The following is a 22,134-nucleotide window of genomic DNA, read 5'->3' as shown; positions in this document are numbered from 1 at the left end:
TCACTCCATTCTGTTAGAACGCCTGGAGAACTGGGTCGGCCTCTCTGGTACAGCACTCAACTGGTTTAAATCCTACTTAAAGGACAGGGAATTTTTTGTATCAGTAGGTAACTTTACATCAGAGATGACAAAAATCCCATTTGGGGTTCCCCAAGGGTCCATTCTGGGTCCCCTCCTTTTCAATATCTACATGCTCCCTCTAGCCCAGATAATAAAAAATAACAACATCAGCTACCATAACTATGCAGACGACACACAGCTCTACATCACCATGTCACCAGGTGACTATGAACCAATTCAGGCACTGAGTAAATGCCTAGAAGAAATCAATACGTGGATGTGCCAAAATTTTCTCCAATTGAATAAAAACAAAACTGAAGTAATAATATTTGGACCAATAGAGGAAAGATCAAAAGTTAGCACACAGCTTCAGTCGCTTCAGCTAAAAACCACAAATCAGGCCCGAAACCTGGGTGTAGTGATGGACTCAGACCTGAACCTTCAAAAGCATCTAAAGACAGTTACAAGGTCGGCTTTCTATCACTTGAAGAACATTTCTAGGATTAAAGGACTGATGTCTCAGCAGGATCTAGAAAAACTAATCCATGCGTTTATTTTTAGTCGAATTGATTACTGCAACGGTGTCTTCACAGGTCTGCCTAAAAAGTGGATCAGACAGCTGCAGCTGATCCAGAACGCTGCTGCCCGCGTCCTCACTAAGACTAAGAAAGTAGAGCACATCACCCCAGTTCTAAAGTCCTTACACTGGCTCCCTGTATCTCAGAGAATAGACTTTAAAATACTTCTGTTAGTCTATAAATCCTTAAATGGCTTAGCTCCTAAATACATCACAGACTTGTTATCAGCGTATAAACCATCCAGACCACTCAGGTCTTCTGACTCCAGCCTGCTCTGCATACCTAGAACCAGAACCAAACATGGAGAAGCAGCTTTTAGTTCCTATGCTCCAATTATCTGGAACAAACTTCCAGAAAACTGTAAAAGTGCGGAAAGCCTGAGTTCTTTTAAATCAGGATTAAAAACACATTTGTTTAAAATTGCCTTCAACTGTCCTAGTTAACTGAATCACCACTTTTTTGTTCTATTTTCTATCTATATTTTATTCCTACTTGCTCTTATTCTGTTTTATTTTGCTATGTTTTAATCATGTAAAGCACTTTGCATTGTCTTTGTACTGAATTGTGCTATATAAATAAATTTGCCTTGCCTTGCCTTGCCTTACGGGAAGCTGCTAATAGACTGGAAGAATTAGAATGCTGTACATTTGGGATCTGAAATGTTTTTCTGTGGTTTCAGATTCGGCTTTCCAGAACAATAACTCATCGGCGGATGATTTATTCTACAAAACAGACACCTCTCCAAAACCACCGCAAGGCAGACACTGAGCTACAACCGTAGTTTCCTCAAAACGAGTCTTAGTCCGTGGGCCAGAATCTGTGGGACGTTTTCCTGTACCATAGCCCTTTCATCCTCATAAGCAAAAATAAGATGCCGAAGGTGTTCTGCAAAGGATGATAGAGAAAAAAGGTAAGCACAGTAAAATAACCCTAAGCATTTATTACTTGGAGGACAAAGTAAAGAATAGAGATTGGAAGTCTTTAAATCTGGTGTTTAAGACAAATACTCCTGCAATTTTTTAGATGGGTCTCTGCTCCAACACACCTGCTTTAAATGCAGGTAAACACCTAAAATATTAAGGAAAGTGTGCCCAGAGTTCCAGGGTTGAAGACCCGTGATGTAGACCATAAATTTCAAATGAAATTTACCTGCCAGTTTCCAATTGGCATGAGATCCCTTGAGGCACTGGATGGGATGTACGGGCAACAGGCGAACACGAGGAAAGTGGTGACGTCTTTCCCACCAGAAACAGATTGTGAAGGTGCAAGGCGCGTGGTCAGCAAATGGAAGTGATTAGCTCCAAACAGTAGGTAGCATTGCTGGTTTAGGTGGAATATGGCAATCTAGGGAGTTTCCTACCTTCTTGCTGGGAGGTAACACAAATAATTTAAAAGTCAATATTTACACAGTACGGGCTGCACAGTGGCGCAGTGGGTAGCGTTGTTGCCTTGCAGCAAGAAGGTCCTGGAGAAAGGCTAATTAAGTTTTCCAACAATTACACATACTTTTTTCAAACAGATCCTGTCTACAATTTTTGGTCCAGGGCTTCTAGTTCTTCTAGGGTGAAAGCTGGAAGGGGTGAGCCCAACCTATGAGGCCACAGAATTAATTAAATTAAATTCAATTTTATTTATATAGGGCCAATTCATGAAACGTGTCATCGCAAGGCACTTTCCAAAATCAAATTCAATCAGATTATACAGATTGGGTCAGATTATACAGATTGGTCAAAAAAGATTGCCTATCTAAGAGAACTCAGTTGATTGCATCAAGTCTTGACAAGCAGCATTCACTCCTCCTGAAGAAGCGTAGATCTACAGAGACAGTTGTCTGCATTGTCTATGGCTTCGCAGCAATCCCTCATACTGAGCAAGCATGAAGCGACAGTGGAAAGTAAAACTCCCCTTTAACTGGAAGGAAAACCCTCCAGCAGAACCAGGCTCAGTATGAATGGTCATCTGCCTTGACCGACTGGGGGTTAGAGAAGACAGAGCAGAGACACAACAAGAGAGACAAAAAGCACATTAGCACACCAACCACCTGCACAGGAAGACACAGAGCAGGATGTACTTCCTAAGGAGACTGAGGTCCTTCAACATCTGCAACAAGCTGTCGGAGATGTTCTACCGGTCTGTGGTTTCCAGTGTCCTCTTCTACACTGTGGTGTGCTGGGAGAGCAGCACATCCAAGAAGGATACCTCCAGACTGGACAAACTGGTCAGGCGAGCCGGCTCTGTGATTTGCAAGAAGCTGGACTCTCTGGAGACGGTGGCAGAGACAAGAACACTTAACAAACTGCTGGACATTATGGACAATGCCAGCCACCCTCTGCACACGGTCTTCACCACTCAGAGGAGCCTGATCAGTGGTAGATTGCTCTTCCCCAAAATTAGGACCAACAGACTGCTTAACTCCTTTGTTCCTCAAGCCATCAAGCTGTACAACTCCTCACTTGGGGAAAGGAGGAGGTGATAGGAAGAGGGACAAGAGTCACCCCCCCCCCTCTCCTTTGGACATCTTGTGCAAAACAGCACTTTTTGTCACTCGTGCAATAATCTCTCACTGTGCAATAACACATGCCAACTTCTGTGTAGTCTGGGTAAGTTTTTATTTATCATATTCCAAGACATTACAACTTTTTTATGCTCTTTTGCACTATATACACTCTTTTTATATTGTATTTTATAGTCTGTTGTATTCTATCTTCAATGGCTCTAATTCTGCCCTTTGTACTCTGTATAAGCTACTGGAACCAGAATTTCCCTGAAGGAGCAATCCCAAGGGATAAATAAAGTTGAGTCTAAGTCTATTGATCACGGAAGCTGTTCTACATTATATGGTAATAGCGGGTGATCTGTCTTCCCTGGATGATGTCACAGCTAACAGACCGCCATACCAAGTGCTACTACTATGGGTACTACTACTACAGGTTCAACTACTATGAAGAAAAAATGACAGAGAACAAAAAGTTAAAAGCTAAAATATGAACAAACAATGCAAAATGGATAACAGTAGGAGAACTCAGCAGAGTGAGGGAAATAGACCCTGATGTCCTCCAGACGCCTAAGCCTACAGCAGCATAACTATAGAGATAGCTCAAGGTAACCTAAGCCACTCTACCTATAAGATTTGTCAAAAAGGAAAGTTTTAAGCTTAGTCTGAAAAGTAGACTGCCTCACGGAACAAAACTGGGAGTTGGTTCCACAGGAGAGGAGCCTGATAGCTAAAGGATCTGCCTCCCATTCTACTTTTAGAGATTCTAGGAACCACCAGTAGGCCTGCAGTCTGAGAGCGAAAGTGCTCTGTTAGGAACATACAAGGTAATCAGAGCTCTGCTATATAATGGAGCTTGAGTATTAAGGGCTTTATATGTGAGAAGGATCATTCTAAATTATATTCTTGATTTAACAGGAAGCTAGTGAAGGAAGGCTAAAATAGGAGAAATATGACCCCTCTTGTTGATTTTCATCAGAACTCTTGCTGAAGCATTTTGGATCAGCTGAAGACTTTGAACTGCATTTTGTGGACTTCCTGATAGTAAAGAATTGCAATAGTCCAGCCTTGAAGTAACAAATGCATGGACCAGTTTTTCAGCATCACCCCTAGACAGAATGTTTCTAATTTTGGCGATATTCCTGAGGTGAAAAAAGGAAACTCTGGAAACCTGTTTAACATGGGATTTAAATGACATGTCTTGGTCAAAAATAACACCAAGATTTTTTACTTTATTACTAGAGGCCAAATTAATGCCATTCAAATTAAGTGACTGATTAAGAAGTTTATGTTTTGGAGGACTCTGGTCCAAAGATTACAACTTCTGTCTTGTCAGAATTTAAATGCAGGAAATTTAAAGTCATTAAGCTTTTAATGTCATCAAGACATGCCTTTAGTCGAAGTAATTGATTGGATTCATCAGGATTTATGGATAAATATATCATCAGCATAACAGTGGAAATTAATCCCATGCTGTCTGATAATTTTGCCAATCGGAAGTGTCACGATTTGTCTTCGATGAACTCAGTGTGACAAAGTGGTTCAGTTTGTGTTCACCATTTGTCCCTTATTCTTATTTCTGATTCATTTCCTTTCTGTAGCTGGCCATATCGCTTAAATTTAAACATTAGTTTGCAGGTCTGCTCCACTTACTATCCCGGGTTTGTTTGTGTTAGCATTAGGTTGCAAGTTTCCATCTATATGTTTAGGTTAAAGCTACTACTGGATTATTGGTTGAACTTGTTTATTTGGTTTCAAAGTATATTCATATTTGTTTTCCTTTTTACTCACCATTGTTTGTCCTTGTAGATCTGCAGGAGTATGGGAGGGGCCGGCCCAGTACTTCCTGCTTAAATGTCTGAGTGATGTCACTGATTGTCTGGCTGGGTTCTACCAATTAGAGGGTTTCTTTTGGAGTATTGCTTTGTTTTTCTTTAAAGTAACTTTTTGACTTCTTTTGTATTACCTGGTTTATTTTTCAGACCATTTTATTATATAGAGGAGTTTGTAAATCAGATTAATAATTGTATTTTTGTTTTTCTGTTTAGTTTTCATGTGTTTTCCTTTTCCCTGTTTAATTGTGGTTTGGTCCACTCAAGTGCAGGTGTGTTCCCACTTGATTATAAAACAGCGCTCTTGGAAGCTCAGAAAAAAAAGGGGAGAAGTGTTCAGAATCCTGTTGAAAATAAAAGTCTTCAGAAGCTGGAACTGTTGACTGAGGCTGTTTCTTCGGTTCACCTTGCTGACCCTTGACCTCACTACTTTACACTCAGAACAACACGCACGGAGCTAAAATTGAGAGTTTATTGAAAAGGTTGATGGAGTGGTGGATGATGAAACCAGAGAGGCTGGACTGAACTGGAACGGAGGTGTAAATGAGAGCAGGAGCTGACGGCCCGGAGAGAGTTCTTGGAGATCAGAGCAGGATTCACAGCAGAGAATCCACAGCACAGCAGTAAGGGGAACCTTGCTGGTCAGAGTCACAACTGGAATAAATAGCTTGGTAGGGTGATTACTTGCAGATAAAGTCAAAACAGGATAGTTGCACCGATGAGACTGGAATAATCAATGGCAAGCTGAGTTATAAGGGAAGCAGAGGTGGCACGGTTCCAGCAGCAAGCAGCGAACACTCAGGTAGACAGGCAAGGAGTAGGTGTTGCATGATGACGAACCGGCAGAGGAGTGACAGCAGAGGGAGGCTTAAGTAGGGAGGCTGGCATGTGAAATGAGTCTGATTGATTAATGACCAACAGGTGTGACTGACTGCAGAGGAAGTGAATGGGAAAGCTAAGTGAGGCGGAAGAGGAGCTGAAAACTAACAGAAAATAAAGTTAAATCATAACTAAAACGCTAACAAGGGGCCCGTTCTTCGTACGTTGCTTAAAACGTCTGAGATCAAATGACACATCCAAGATGACTTCATCCGGCTAATCATGATCCGGCAAATTGGGTTCTTCGAACACAGCTGTTGTTTTATAATTAGTATCGCTGGAATGAATTATCTAAGATAACTGCGCATTCATGCATTTGTTCTAAAGGGGAAATGTATTGATAGTAGAAACAATGATGAGCAACGCTGCTATTGGCTGTTCAGCATGGAGGAAAAACTGAAAACAAATAGTAAACAAAAGCCAAGTCAAAACTAAACCCTGACAGGAAGCATATACAGTATATGTTAAAGAGAATTGGCAGAAGGACTGAACCCTGAGGTACTCTACAAGTGACCCTAGAGTTTGAAGAAGATTTATCATTGACATTAACAAACTGGAATCTGTCAGACAGATAGGATTTAAACCAGCCTAATGCTTTCCCCTTAATCCCTACTGTATGTTCAAGTCTTTGTAAGAGAATATTGTGATCAACTGTATCAAATGCAGCACTGAGATCTAACAGGACAAGTATAGACACCTTCACCAGAGCTGTTGCAGTGCTATGATGAGCTCTGAAGCCTGACTGAAACTCTCCAAATAGGTCATTACTTTGTAAATGTTCACATAGTTGATTAGCAACCATTTTCTCAAGAAAAGATAGGAAAAGAAGATTAGATATAGGTCTGTAATTTATTAAGCTATCTTGATCAAGAGAAGGTTTCTTAAGTAAAGGTTTAATAACAGCTGATTTAAAGCCTGTGGTACATATCCATTTACTAAGGATAGATTAATCATGTCTAAAATATGGCCATTGATCAAAGGGAATACCTCCTTAAAGTACTTTTTGAATCTGAGATCATACAAGTTGCTATAGAAAGTTCACATATTATTATGACCCGAGGACATTTTTTTTAAAAAATTGATGAAAAAGTGGATTATTAAGGCTTTTTAGCTCAAGGCTCATAAAAATATGTTGCATGACCGATGACGTAATTTGTAGGCAAGCGTTGATCTGTTGACATGGTAACAAGATACTTCCTGGTTGCAAACTCACTCTCTCAAACACAAATAGACAAATTAAACATGGCTAAAAAGTGTGTGGCTTATGGTTGGTCAAATACCAACAAGGATAATGTCTCCTTACACACATTTCCGAACCCAAAAAGTCCCGGTGTTGTGCGAAATTCAGCTCCCCTGTGAACACCTGTTCCCCTCTGTGTGGGGCGCGCTGCAGCCAGAGAGGCGGGGTTTCACAACGCTTCTGATTGGTTTCTCGGTAAAACAACTCAAATAATCATGTCAAGATTGTAACATTCAGTTTAATTGGCAGCTGTTGTTTACAAAATTGTAAAATAAAAATAAATAAACGCTGTCTTCAGGCAGCTGAAATGTCCATTCTGACTCTATCGGTCAAAAGTATAATTACTTTTTTTTAAATTAAATTATTATTGATCTATTCGCGGGCCGCACTGAGTGATGACGAGGGCCGTCAGTTGCCCATCCCTGGTTTAGATGAAGCTAAAATTTTAGATAGCTCAGAAAGCTCTACTGCTGCTAAACAGTTCAAACACTGACCAGGTTCTAAAGATTCCCCCAACATTGGCTCACTTACTGAGGTTGAGGTAATCATGTTTGGGAGGGTGCCAATTATTTTATTTTTAATGGAATCACTTTTATTTATGAAGAATCCCATAACGTCATTACTGCTAAGAGCTAAGGGAATGGATAGATCAACGGAGCTACTAAAGAGAAATCTGGGATTATTTTTATTCCTCTCAATTAATGATGAAAAATATGCTGTTCTAACTCTGCAAAGTTTTTTTTATACAGTAGGTGGTTTTTCCAGATTAGGTAGGATTCCTCGTGGTGTGTAGAGCGCCAATTTCCTAACATTGTGCTTCAAAGAACGCAGCTCTGAATTAAACCAGGGAGCCAGCTTCCTGTGAATAATCACCTTCTTTTTCAAGAGGGCTACATTGTCTAATACCAAACGCAAAGAGGATGTCACACTGTTAACAAAAGCATCTATTTGTGAATGGGAAGAAACAACATTGCTGCCATCTGCAGGGTATTTCTGTCATACTGGGGATATTAAAAGTTGGACAGATTCTTTAAAGTTTGATAGAGCATTATCCAATAAAGATCTACCATAATGGAACCCTCTTTTGGGGGCAGATAACTCAGTTAAATTAAACTCAAAGGTTATTAAAAATGGTCAGATAGGACAGGGTGTGAGGAAATACTGTTAAGTCTTCACAATCAATGGCATATGTCAGCACAAGGTCAAAAGTATGTCACCAAGAGTGCATCGGTTTATGCACATTTTGAACAAAACCAATTGAATCTAGGATAGTTTTAAAGGCTACACTAAGGTTATCACATTCAGTGTTAGCATGGATGATAAAATCCCCTGTTATGCCATGATAACACCATGATACATAATTAGGGTTGGGAATTGAAAAGATTTTCACGATTCCGATTCCCTTATCCATTCTGTGAAACGATTCGATTCTATTTCGATTCTCTTTTCAATTCCAATTTGGGGGAAAAAGGAGAACAAACAGTTTGATGATGAGCATCAACTTTGTTTACTTAACTATTACACAACCTTACAAACTAACAAGGTCAAGATGTCCACAGCAAATGTGCAACTGGAGTAACATTTATATTTATTTAGATAAAAAAGGAATATAAGAACACACTTAAATACAGTAGATGAGTTGCTTAGAATACAAGAAAATGTAAGTTTGTTGTGAAAGTTGCTTATTAATATCCCTTTAGATAACCTCAGTCATCTAAATCTAACAGAGAAGGCATCCGTTTAATGAAAAAGCATTACTGTACAATTTTGGGAAATAAACTCATCTCCCCCTGATTTAAATAAACAAGCGTCACCTTTCTCTCCCTCCCTGAACTGCTTAGCAACTTCGTAGCATGTTTCGTTACATCCATTGCAATAGCTAGAATCATGTAAGAATTCCAGCTACCAGTAGTTCTAATTAAACATGCTACCAATGAAGGGCTGATTTAATGAGAAAGGCACACTCCCTTAATAACCCCAAAAGAGAGGTAGGAAACTGGTTTATTTCCAGAAATGGCATATGATTTACTAGGAACCAGCCAGTGATGTAAAACTAGCTACTTACCACCAGAGTTGCCTTCCATGCTGGTCGTAACTTTAGCTTCTGTCCGGTAAGAATCAAAAACACGGCATTCATTAAATTGTATGCCATGTTGTGTGCGCAGGTGTTTCTGCCTGTTGGATCTATTTCCTCCCGCGGATGTATATGCCATTTTGCAATGATTGCAAAGCGCCTTGTTGCCCTCTTTATCTTCCTTAAAATGAAACCAAACTTTCGACCGCTTCCCCCAATGGGGCGGCATTTTTTTTTGTTTTGCTTTAAGCCTGGTCACGCCGTGCGCAAGTTACGCACACGTGCTTACTGAACGCCATATGCGTAACTTGTGTATAAAACGTGACGTAACTTGCTTAAAAAAAACGTTGTGCTAACGTTGTGCTGCTAAGAGCCGCGGCACGACGGAATCGAAAAGAGAATAGTTTAGTGAGCTGCCAAACGGTGCCACGGAATTGGAAAACACAGAACCGGTTCTGAACAGGAACCGGTTTTCGATTCCCATCCCTATACATAATTGATCTCAGATTGGATTCTGAACAGTAGGGAAGAGGTGACAAAAATAAATCTATCCTGCTGCAAAGGATACACAGGCATAGAGCCAGCGGGGACGGCCCCTTCTTCTCTCACCAGGGGTCCTGCTGCTATAACACCTTCCTCCCACAGACAAAGAGCCCTCTTCACTTCTGCAGAACTCTGCAGCTCTACAGCAGCTCTCTCAGACCACCTCTCCCTGGAGAAGACAAAGAAGGCCTGGACCGTGAGCCCCTGGTCCAGGCCTGACCGACACACAAGCCAGCAGCTGAGGGAAGGTGCCTGGACCAGACATAGTTGATCCAGGGTCTGCTAATGTCGTCTGCCGGTTTCAATAGGGGACCTGACTAAATCCAGATAAACAACACACTGGGACAGAGCTAAGTTTCACTCTTACTGCTGCGCAAACCAGCCGCAAAGTACAGATCACCGAAACAGCTTTGTTCATTGTTGTCATCTGTTGCAGGAAAGCAGACACGAGACGGTGGATGCCTCCCCTCACCAGACAAGCTGAACGATCTGACTATTGAATGGACATCGGTCCCGACCACACATGCGTGTTTCTGCTAGGCCGCAGACACCACAAGCATTCCCTCCGCGTGCTGTTGGTTAGCTCAGGGTTGAAGAGCAAAGCACTAGCCTGCCAAGAAGAAACCAACGATTCTCCCTGCTTTTACGTCCTTCCTGGAACGGCCAATGTGGACAAAACTCACACATGAGGCATCAACAGGTTGAGCAGCTAGCTGAGGGTGAAGTAAAAGGTTTATTGGGAAATGTTTTGTAAACAGTTGGACACATGATGCTTACCACAAAGGGCTAACGAAATAGCTCACGCTAGCCTTCCGTTTATGGTACTGCTAATAGTACAGAGTGTATTTTATGGTTTTAACAGGAAGGTTATCTCCACAAGGGTTTCATACATTGATGAGACATTAATGTTAACGTTATCCAGCCCACTCATTATGACTAAAAATAAAGTTAAAGCCTTTATTTGTTAGTGCCGAACGCCTGCTAGCCTTGCTAACATCCGGTTCCGGATATTTCAAAAGAAGTTTGTTTTAAAGCATAACTGTTCTGCTCCGCCATCCTTCGATGGTGTTATGAGCCCTATTCCCGCATCAATATGGTATATTAATGCCGGTTTTCAAGGCAATTTTGATAACTATAGACTTTAACCAGGTTAGCGACGATCGCTGCAGCGACCCCTTGTGCCCAGAGGTAGGATTGCATTAATAAGATTGGCCGTCATAAGGTTAAGTGATTTTACTGAGCAAATCAGTCTAAAGAATATTATTTACTCAAAATAATGTTCTGGTTAACTTGGACTTTGCATTGTGAATGGGTTGAAACACATGCCAAATATTTTTTTTTTAACTCCATTCCATGCTCTTTGGAATCAGATCTGCTGTGAACAAGGATTCACTGAATTATTCTGATTATGACCAACCACTTTTGTTTTGTCTTTTGTTTGTTTTGTATGTAAATAGTTCCTTAGCTTAGCTTCTTTTTATCTTCATTTTGCTTAGTAGTTTAGTTAAGTTTCACTAGCCTACTAGAGAGGATTTGTTAATTGAAATATTGTGTTAATTCAGATAAACAGCATTACATAGTGATGTTCTCTGGATGTTCAATTTATTTCTGTTATTAAATTCTTGGGCTTGAAAAGAAGTTGTCACTCCTTTATTCTATGTGTGTGCAGGTTTTGCTGTTAAAAGATCGCTAATGCTCAAATTCATCCCTTTCAACCATTGTCTTGATATCAGCGTAAGAGCTGATCATCACCAGACAATACTTAGCAGACAGAGGTTTATTTAATAAACGCTAAATAACTTTAAACAGTGTATAATTGCACAACACCCCACTGTAATAAGCTTGTCAGTATTTAACACCAAATCAGATAAGAAGTCTGACAACTGATCCAAAAACTGAGAATAAGGGCCTGGTGGATGATTTTTTTTTTTTTTTGCTTTGCTGTTTGGATGAGGGAAACTGAGGATTAAATGTTAGAAAGAATTGTAGTTATACATTGGCCTGGGACTAATTAATAAATCATGCTGATATATAGTTGGTACTCCTCTCCCTGTAGATCTGGGAGTGTGGATGTTGGAGAAATGTGAATGTAATCATTTTATTTCTATCAAGTTACAGGTATTTGGTTTGTTTTAAGAGTTTGCTTTCAGGAAGGTTCTGTTGTATTTAACCTTAGACAGGGAGAACAAATAGTTCTCCCAGATCAGGCCGCAACAAAGCTTGCTCCCATGTTTGTTTTCTACCCCATGTTGTAAATTCCTGAAGCCTCCTGACCCTTTTTCAACCCTCATGTTGTAACCTCCTGACCCAACCCCCCTGACCCTTTTCTCCCGATGTGTGAAAATAAAAGCAAGAGGACAGAAATGACCCAACGCAGACGTTCCTAAACCTTAAGGGAGTGTAGTTCTCCGTTTGGGTTCTTCTGTCCTTTTCTATAGAAATGTCTAAAACTTGTGTTGTGTGGTTTTCATTCTAGGATAAAAGGGGTTATCTTTAATAACCCTATCAGCCTGGTGCCGTGACGCGGATCCCAACATATCAACTCGCTGACGAGAGGAGCGGACACGCTGAAACCCACCGGTGGTCGGAGTCAAGGACCTGTCTAAAAGTCCCGGGAGGTAATTTCCTCGCTGGGCCAGCGTCGTAGGTTAACTCCTTTCGCCAACGAGGGATTGACGGGATCCGACCGGGAGAAGAGCACACCACAGCAAGTAAGTTTTAAACGACCGGTTAAAGTCCGTCGTTCAGGGTTTCGGGTGATTAAAAGTTCCCCGAACAGGTGTGCAAGCGGTTTTAGTCCCTTGAAACGGGTGATTAAAAAAAAAATCCCCGAGACGTTAAATTGAGAGGTTTGAGTCCCTCGAAGCAATACGACCGGTTTTCAGTCCCTCGTAGAATTAAAGGTAGCTAAAAAAACTCAGGTTAAAGTCCTGAACAGTACCTTAAAAGAAAAAAGAAAAAAAAAACAGGATTAAGGTCCTGGAAGGTAGATAAACACAACGCAGAAGTAATTAGGATGGGTTCAGCACAAAGTAGAAAGGGAAATCCCAGAGGGGATGAAAAGTTTGTGTATCCAAGTAAATTTTAAATGTTATTGCAATAAATATTATCATATATATTTCTTAATATTAAAAAATACTTGGACAAGTGGAAGGAGAAGTATAAAATAGATGGTGTGTGTTGAAGGTGAATCAATGGAAAAACGTTGTGTGCCGGCTAAAAATAAGCGCTAAGAAAAAAAAAATAAGGGGAAATAAAAAATGTGTGTGTGTATGTCTATGTGTATATAATTATATTTATAGCTATATAAGAGCTTGACGTTGCGCGCTGTAAGTTAATTCAAGCACAAAATAGGCAGGATGAGAGACAGCCTAGTGCAGCAGGAGGGGTTAGGTTGGCTGATGGAACGACGGTGACTGCAGCACCGCCGCGTCCGGCTGACAACCTTTCCCCAACACCTGTTGATCTCCCACAAAAATAGGCTCTAAATAAAAAAGAACTCGCCAGAACAATACTAAAGTAACGCAAACTATGGTAGCAACTGAAGAAGACAGACCACCACCGTATAATCTCTTAACCCCCCCAAGGATATTTCAGATCTGTATGCAGACCTGGATGGACTGAGTAAATCAGATCATTCGTTATCAACAGACCGGTCCAAAGGATTGTATCCTATGGTGCAGGTCGCAAATCCTAATGTAGGAACACAGCAGCCTTAAACAATCCTAGTTTTCTGTCCCTGGTCGTTAGAAGAAGCTGGAAAGACTGTAGAAGATGTAATTTCTCCGCAGGTATATCCAGAATTATGGATCCAAGACATGGAGGGAATTTATAACTCATATGGTTTAAATGGACATGAGTTCGGGCAATCCTTACAGTCGTCAGTGGGAAAACATTGGGAAAAAATAAGGGCGAATTATACAGGCACAAGGCGGAATATTTGAACATGAAGCGTAAATGGGGAACAGCAGCAGACGCTGCGGGAGCAGTTTTCGCAGGAGGGCAGATAATTGGAAATTTGGGATCCATAAAACAATAAAAATACTTATATTTGTTAATGGAAGGTTTCCAGCCGCATATATCTGCGTGGGTTAAAAAAAAAACAAAAAACGTAGTTACACTGATAACGTCTAACGTAACCAGTTATGGAATAGGTCTATGTGTGCATCACGCCGAGAAACACGCTAAAAAGGGAGGTGGTGCGTCTGGAGGGGAGGGGGGGGGGGGACACATTTTCTGGGCAGATCCTTCATGTGACCCAGAAGAAATATTTGCTTTCCAAGCCACCGGACCGCCTTGACAGCGTCGAGGAGGTTTCCGAGGAGGCAGGGGCGGTCCTAGTGACCGAGGGGGCTTTCAGCCCAAATCAGTAAAAACAGATGGGGGGTGCTGGAATTGCGGGTCACCCGACCATTTGGTCCAGGGAATGTCCCAATCAGATACAAGCACCTCATCTGCGGGGACAGGGAAGAGGCCGCAGGGGCGGTTCTTCATATAAAATGTATTTAGGGACGAGAGCAAATGGGGACCTAGAGCATTAAAAACAGTAGATGTGTATGGAGCATGGGAGCTATTAAATGCATTAAAAGAAAAACCATACATGCTTACAATTAATGGACAGCCAGTTACTCTTTTATGCAATTCATGAGCCTATAAAACATGTACAAAAGATAATTTTGGACTAAAAACTTCTAAAATGTCCATTTTTGTAAAATCAGCAAATGGTCAAACATCCCAAGAATGGATGTTAAAAGCATTAGAAATAAAAGACCCTCAAACAGGAAGAAAGGTTGTATGCTCTTGTAGTAATGTCACCAACTTGCCCCATTAATCTGTTAGGACAGGACTTAATGGAAAAATTAGGTATTGCTGTGATGAATTTAGGAGGACCCAAGAAATACCCGAAAACAAGTGAGTACAAAATATTAACATTCTTTATTTTGACGCTGGCGGCGCGGTCCCCTGGCTCGGCTCGCACTCTGCGACTGGCCGCTCCTGAAGGCAGAGTCGCAGGTTAGTGACCAGCAGATATTGACAGGCTGGTTAGAGAGAAGTAGGGTCACTAACCTGGACGTGCTGAGGGCAGAACTCTGACTCCTTATGACGAAGGCGTCTGAGAGGGGGTTATCCAGGGCTCTTTGTCCAGGTCCGGTCCAGGTCTTTGTCAGGGGAAAATCCGTTTAACTCAGGCAGCGGTTTCCAAGGGAGAATCCAACAGAGCGTCCAGGTCCAGGTCCAGGTCAGAATCCAGAAAGCACAGACAGACAGGGGGCAGGCGAACTCGTTTTACTCACGGACAGGCTGGGGTCAGAAACACGGTGAGGCAGTCCAGTTCTCTGAGGCTGACAGGCAGGACCCAGGCAGGCAGACAAATCCAAAAGGGGCAGGCAGGTTTCCAAAAACAGAGGCAGAACAGGTCGAGAGGCAGACAGGCAGACAGGGATTCAAAAAAGGCTGGAAGCGCTCACCGTATGGCTAGAGACGTTCTGGCACTGGAGGCTGCGAGGAGCAGAGCTTATAAGCAGCCAGGGCGGAGACAGACACAGGTGTGCTGATTGCAATCAGCAGCTCCAGTGCCAGAAACGTTACAATTGCAGTTTTCCCAACGCAGGATGGAATGAAAGCTGTCCATGTGGAACATGTAATGTCGCTGCAACAAAATCCTCCTGTGTTTTATGCACTATGCTTACAGTCTCTGCTCCAAAAAAAAGAAAAAAAAAGTTAACTTATGCAAAATGCTAGAAGCACATTATCAAAACCAGAGGATGAAACTCGGTTAGCTGATCTACAAACCACTATGAATGTGTGGTTAACCCCAGATGAAAAGTTTGCAAAACAGTTTCTAAAACAGGAAACTACAATTGTTGCTATACAAAATATGTATACAGATGGGAGTTCATTTGCAGCAAGTACTGTTATGCTTTCTACACAGATAAAAAAATTGTATGGCTTACCATGGGAACATTTTTTGTCATTGTTTAAGACCAATGAAGCAGAGTGGAGAGACACAGGCCCGCGTTTAAAAGCTGCAGAAAGACCGTCTGATTTTCAGCAGTGTCCACACAAAACAGGCTGGCTTTATAGCCGTAGTACAGAACTATGGAAACAGCCTCACAAAGTTCTGTTCGATGCAGAACCCCGTGTCCAAAATTTGGCATGAGACAAAATAGTCCAACATTCTTTGCTATCAGAATCCAATGAAAATGATTTAAAAGGTATTCCAAATGCTTTGTGGTCTACAGGGCTAACTGATGTAGGATTATTGACAACTGTAGAACCAGTTAAAATAGTTCCTAAATTAAAGTACAGGCTCCAGATAAAACAGTATGGGCTAAAATATGAAGAACAGGAGGGTATAATGGCAATTATAAACATTTCATTGGATGCAGGAATAATTAGACCATGTCCAGATTCTCAGTTTTTACTTTCAAGGAAGAGAAAAAAATATATGTAGAGACGCCTGCCACAGGGATTTGTAGACTGTTCTACAATTTTTATCCAGGCTATTTTAACATGCTTAGAGAGCTTTAATCTAAAGCATGGAAATAAAGTATTAATGTACATAGATGGCCTTCTAATTACATTTAAAAAAGCTGCTAAATCATTTTGGCTAAAATGGGAAACAAAGTTATCAAAGATAAAATGCAGTGGGTGCAGAAACAAGTCCGTTACTTAGGCCATGTTATCTCAGAAGAAGGTAAAAAGATACAGGAAGTGAAGAATTGCTATAGTAAGTGAGCCTAAAAAACAAATGATGTCTTTTTTAGGATTGTGTAATTATTGAAGCGTTTGGATTTGACATTATGTAGAGAAAACTTAGCTTTCTTAAATTTTATTCATGACATGCTGATGGCCATGTCAGACACAATCCAGTGGACCTCAGAAGTAGAGCAGCAATTCACAGAGCTAAATGAAAACTTATCTCAGCAACTGTCTTAGCTCTAGTTTTACGACTTCTGTGTTGTTTACATCCCCGTGGTGATAAGCTCAAACCTTTAGCAGCAGCACTACCCCCATGTCTGCTAGCAGTTTGAGCAACTACAATGGCTGTAGAAAGTTCAGCTGGAGTGGTCTGGTTTCATTCAACCACTAGACCCCCATGTAGTAGATGTATTACAATTTGGTCTTTCTGATATTTGCCTAGAGCAAAAAACAGAGCAAATCATTGTTCTAGAAGTGTTGTTAATTAAACAAACAGTGGCAACTGTAGAAAAACACATATGGGTAAAAAATGTAGCAACAATGAATCAGAAGGATTCTATAGTTTGTAACAAAGCAGTTCTCCCTAAAAGCTTATTCCAAGCAGCAGCTATTTTGAGCCATGGGCAATTGCCATGTCTCAAAAAGGGAGGGATAACTATAATACAGCAACATATGGATTTATTTCATAGGAATTAATTCATACAAAAAAAAAAAGATTTTTGTAAAGCATGTAAGATTTGTGTTAAAAATTACCCTCAGGTTAATTTTATATCAGAACAGTGAAGGTTTCCAGAACTAAAGGAACCTTTTGAAGTGATGCATATATATTTTAATGAACTTACCAAGTGGCCCTTACAAATACTGTCTGGTAATGATTGATGCATTTTCAAAATGGGTTGAAATAGTTCCAGCAAAGCAAACAGATGCACTGACAGTAGCTAAAAGATAGATGCAAAGGTTTGGCATCCCACAGAAAATTTACAGTGAAAATGGTCCATATTTTCTGATCAGCAAATTGGCAAGCAGGTTACAGATAACCTTAAAGAAACACACCGTGCCACATAGTGCAGAACTTGTGAAAAGGACAAATAGGACATTTAAATCCAGGCTTAAAAAGTGCATGGAAGAAACAAAGAGACCATGGCCAGAGTGTCTGGACTTAGTAAAACTGTACATGAGAATAACTCCAACGAGCAGTGGTTTGACTCCATTTGAAATAATACATGGCAGACGATATAAATTACTGCTGTTCACAAAACAGACGCCACCTAAGGAGGAAGGAAAAACTCTATAAGACTATATGAGAAATGATGCAGTCTAAAGAAGTGTCCAATGCAAATTCACTGCCAGGAGAACCTTTGTCTCCACAGGATCCACAAGCAGTGAGACCAGGAGACTGTGTGTTCATCAAAATCATCAGAAGGAAGGACTGGGCGAGCCAAAGGTGGGAAGGACCATACCAAGTGCTCCTGACCACGCCAACAGCTGTGAAGATTGCTGAAAGACCATCCTGGATTCACCTCAGCCACTGTAAGTTACAGAGAGTGTTAAATACCTAAAAGGTTGGAACATTGGGGAAGTCCGACTTCAAAGGGGTTTGGTTTTTTAGGGCCACTCGTCTCAGTGTCGGTGAAGGAACCAACTGATCCCTGTTCTTTAGAGTCCTGGGTAAAATTAACATCTCTGCTAACCTAGCAAAAATGGAGTTCCCATGCAGAAGGGGTTTCTTCTTTTGCGTTGTGGCTGTTGCGTGCATTATTTGTTTCAGTCCAGATCCAAGGAGTGAGAGGAAAAAGAGGTTCATCCACTCCGCTGCCATGAAGATTTGGCTGGGTGATATCCCAAACCACTACGATGACAACCTATGGGAAACCAATGTTACAGGCTATCCCACCAAGATGAAGGCTGTTATGTCTAAAGGAATGAAACATCCAGTGTGTATTCACTCACCTAGAGGGAACGATACGGTGAAAGTAGGGCATGCAGCAGGATGCCAGAGTACCATCACTGACCTTTACTCTGACTCTGTCTGCGACCTCCTCCCTAATAGAACGTACACCAGCTGTTCTACTTGGAAACCACAAGTCAACTTTCCTACAGAGGGTGGCTGGTTCCTGTGTGGAGGAGACAGCATTTACCCATCACTGCCCCGCAGCTGGTCAGGTACATGTGCACCTGTGTTTGTTTCTGACCACACTGTTATCATCTCAGCTCAAGCTGTAAAGGACCATCATTCCTCTGATAGGATGAAAAGAGAACTCAGCTCCAGCTCAGTGTTCCAACCCCATGATCCCATGTGGGGGTTCCAACGTTCCCTCTGAACATAAGCACTGGAGCACAGCGAATAAAGTAGTACTTTCACTTTTCCCGTGGTTTGGAGTTGGTAAATCTATGCTGATGATTGAGACATTGGACTATAGAATGAAGACTCTGGTGAACATGATGATGGACATCAACAAAGGACAAAACAAACAACTAAGTGAAATGCGTTTAATGGTACTGCAAAACAGAATGGTTTTGGACATGTTAACTGCTAGCCAAGGTGGTGTATGTGTGATGATCGGAAAATCCTGCTGTACATATATTTCTGATGTAAATGAAACTCATATTACTGAAGCTATGTCTGCTTTGAAGAATCTGCAACAAGCAATGTCCCAGGATGTTGCTCCTCTAAGTATGAACTTTCTCTCCTGGTTCTTTTCAGGACCATGGTGGCACCTTTTGCTGAAAATAATGACACCTATTATTATTGTTCTTATTATTCTTTGTGTTTTTACTGCTTGTGTAATCCCATGCCTAAAGTCTATGATTGCTAAAACTATGGGAAATGTAATGTTTCAATATCAAACGCTTTCACATATCCCTCTTGAAGAAGTACACCCCATAGTTTAACTTTTCCCTTGTTAAATGCTTGACAAAGTCACAGTCTCATTGAAAATGCAGAATGCAAGAAAAGAATACTTGAAGTAGGTTAAGTTAAGCTTTAAAGAAAATGATTAAAAGGGGGGAAATGTTGGAGAAATGTGAATGTAATCATTTTATTTCTATCAAGTTACAGGTATTTGGTTTGTTTTAAGAGTTTGCTTTCAGGAAGGTTCTGTTGTATTTAACCTTAGACAGGGAGAACAAATAGTTCTCCCAGATCAGGCCGCAACAAAGCTTGCTCCCATGTTTGTTTTCCACCCCATGTTGTAAATTCCTGAAGCCTCCTGACCCTTTTTCAACCCTCATGTTGTAACCTCCTGACCCAACCCCCCTGACCCTTTTCTCCCGATGTGTGAAAATAAAAGCAAGAGGACAGAAATGACCCAACGCAGACGTTCCTAAACCTTAAGGGAGTGTAGTTCTCCGTTTGGGTTCCTCTGTCCTTTTCTATAGAAATGTCTAAAACTTGTGTTGTGTGGTTTTCATTCTAGGATAAAAGGGGTTATCTTTAATAACCCTATCAGTGGACATTTAAGTAATTGGAGGGAGTTGACTCATTTATACTAACGTAGTCCTCTTGTAGCCAGGTTTCTGAGACAAAATAAATCAATCTGATTATCAGAAATCAATGTATTAACTAACAAAGTCTTTGGAGGGAGAGACCGCATAGTTAATAGACCACATTTAATTGTTTTTTTTTTGGTTCAAGGTGAGCTGTATTGATTTTTTATTAGATTTTTATGATTTTTTACTTTTAGATCCGTTTTTGATCAGTTCAGTGTTGGCCGTGGTAAAGACACTGTCTCAATAGGGTAATAGGTAGGTAAGTACAGAAGCTGCAGAGGAGTGTGTTAAACTACGGCTCTGCTTCCTGGTCTGGACCCTGGGTTGTCAGCATATAGGAGAAGTAATAAATCTGGCCAGATTCCTAGAAAGAATCTCTCCAGGTCAGACCAGGTTTTCCACAGAAAGTTTGCCAGTTATCAATGTAGCCCAGGACACCACCTACACAACCAGCGGTTGAATGATGACATGTGGCTAAACAGGTCATCACTGGTCAGATCAGGCAGGGGACCAGAGAAAAATACGGAGTCCGACTTTGTTTTAGCAAACGCTGGTATTGATATTGAACAATACTTGTTTAAAAACATTGATACATTTATCCTCTCCCGCACACACTGACTGCAGCAAACTCACCAGTTGTCCCGCCTGTGTCACAGCACTTTGCTGCTCCTGCCCTCCCGTCTCGTCACTGCCTTGCACTGTCACATGGCTCAGCGGCGCCAGCCAATCAGCTTGCAGGCTCAGCCTGAACCGCCCACTCAGCTCTTTCTCCATTTGACACACACACAACAGTGCTGCTGCTTAGACTGGGAGAGAGAGAGAGACCGCCAGAGCAGAAAAACATCAAGGAGAGGGAAAGAAGCACCGTTTGGCTATATTTTAATGCTGTAAATGAAAAAATGGCAAGCTGTATGGTTTGTAAAAAGTCAAAGAAATGTTTACAGACACATCAGCACTGACGGGCTCTTGATCAGACGTGACACGACTAAAAGGAATGGGGCAAGAGCCCCGAATGATCATCTCACAAACGTTATAAAGGAATCTAGGTACACAACCAAGGGCTGTACACTTCCTAACGTGTCATCAGTGGAGAAAATGTGTCAGCTCTGGGGTGCTATCTGATAGATTGTGTCCTATTCTTGTGTCGGTACTATCTTAGTGGGGCATGCAGCTCCTGGGTTAAGCTGACCGTTCCACTTACACATCCCATATCTTAACATGTCTGACACCTCTTTTTTTCTGTGGCCAGCTTGTTGACCTGCCTACTGGTCTGACCAGCAGCCACCACATTTTTTTCCTTTTACTACGCCTTTTTAGTTGTGTAGGAGCCTCCACCTCCATCATCTTCTCCCCCCTTCACAGGAGCTACCACAGGCTCCTCCACATTCACCTCCCCTCCAACAGCCAGCACCTCACCTTTACCACCCTCATCTCCACAAAAACCAGTCACCTCACCACCGGTTTCACCCTTCTGCTCTCCACACACACCATTCTGCTCCATTTCACCCTGATTTCCCCCCTCCTCACCATTCAACTTCCCCCACCACCAGACACCACCATGCTCCCCTCACTCATCACACAAGCACTATTTTGTGGATCAGATATTTCATCCACAGTTTGCTCTTCCACCAGACTCCCCTGGGATGGGGAGAGAAGAATTGAGGAGCCTCATGCTCTCCCAGGGAGCCAGCTCCCCTGCTGACTCCGATAGGCACCTCCGTTCCACGAGAGGGGGGCTCCCTAAGCCGCACCACCCGGGGCCAGGGACAGGCAGCAGGGCCCGTGTGCCGACCACACACCAGGACCGACACCTCCACTATTCACAGAGAAATAAATTAATAAATTAAACCCCTCTGGTTAACCAGCCCGCCCAAACCTCGCATACCCCGCTACCAGGATGAAACCCACACCGGGAGATGACATAGACCAGGAACGAGATAGGGAGCCGGACACGGAGCGCTGCAAACAAACCATATCCCCAAGCCGAAAATATAATCCCACCCCAACCCTACCATTCAAATAACTCTTAACACACATATGACAAAGGACACCCTGGCTGGGTCTGACTGACCTTCCCTCCATCAGCCAGTACCTCACCTTTCCCTCCCTGATCTCCACACAAACCATTCACCTCACCACCAGTCTTACCCTCCTGCTCTGCACACACACCATCTCCATTACACCCTGCTTTCCCCCCTCTTCACCATTCACTGCACAACTCTCCTCACCACCACACACGACCA

At 41.9% G+C, this 22,134-nt stretch overlaps 1 long non-coding RNA gene across 1 annotated transcript; it reads left to right on the top strand.

The window, feature by feature from the left end:
• Positions 1 to 11,814: 11,814 nt before the first annotated feature.
• LOC118566083 lies at positions 11,815 to 19,787 on the top strand. Its single transcript, XR_004932782.1, has 2 exons — positions 11,815 to 12,411; positions 17,773 to 19,787. It is a non-coding gene; the product is annotated as an uncharacterized LOC118566083 (long non-coding RNA).
• Positions 19,788 to 22,134: the final 2,347 nt, after the last annotated feature.

Source organism: Fundulus heteroclitus, chromosome 15 (genome assembly GCF_011125445.2).
Source record: "Fundulus heteroclitus isolate FHET01 chromosome 15, MU-UCD_Fhet_4.1, whole genome shotgun sequence".
Taxonomy (NCBI): Eukaryota; Metazoa; Chordata; class Actinopteri; order Cyprinodontiformes; family Fundulidae; genus Fundulus; species Fundulus heteroclitus.
The sequence above is the reverse complement of the archived record's forward strand: the minus strand, read 5'-3'. Positions and strand labels throughout refer to the sequence as shown.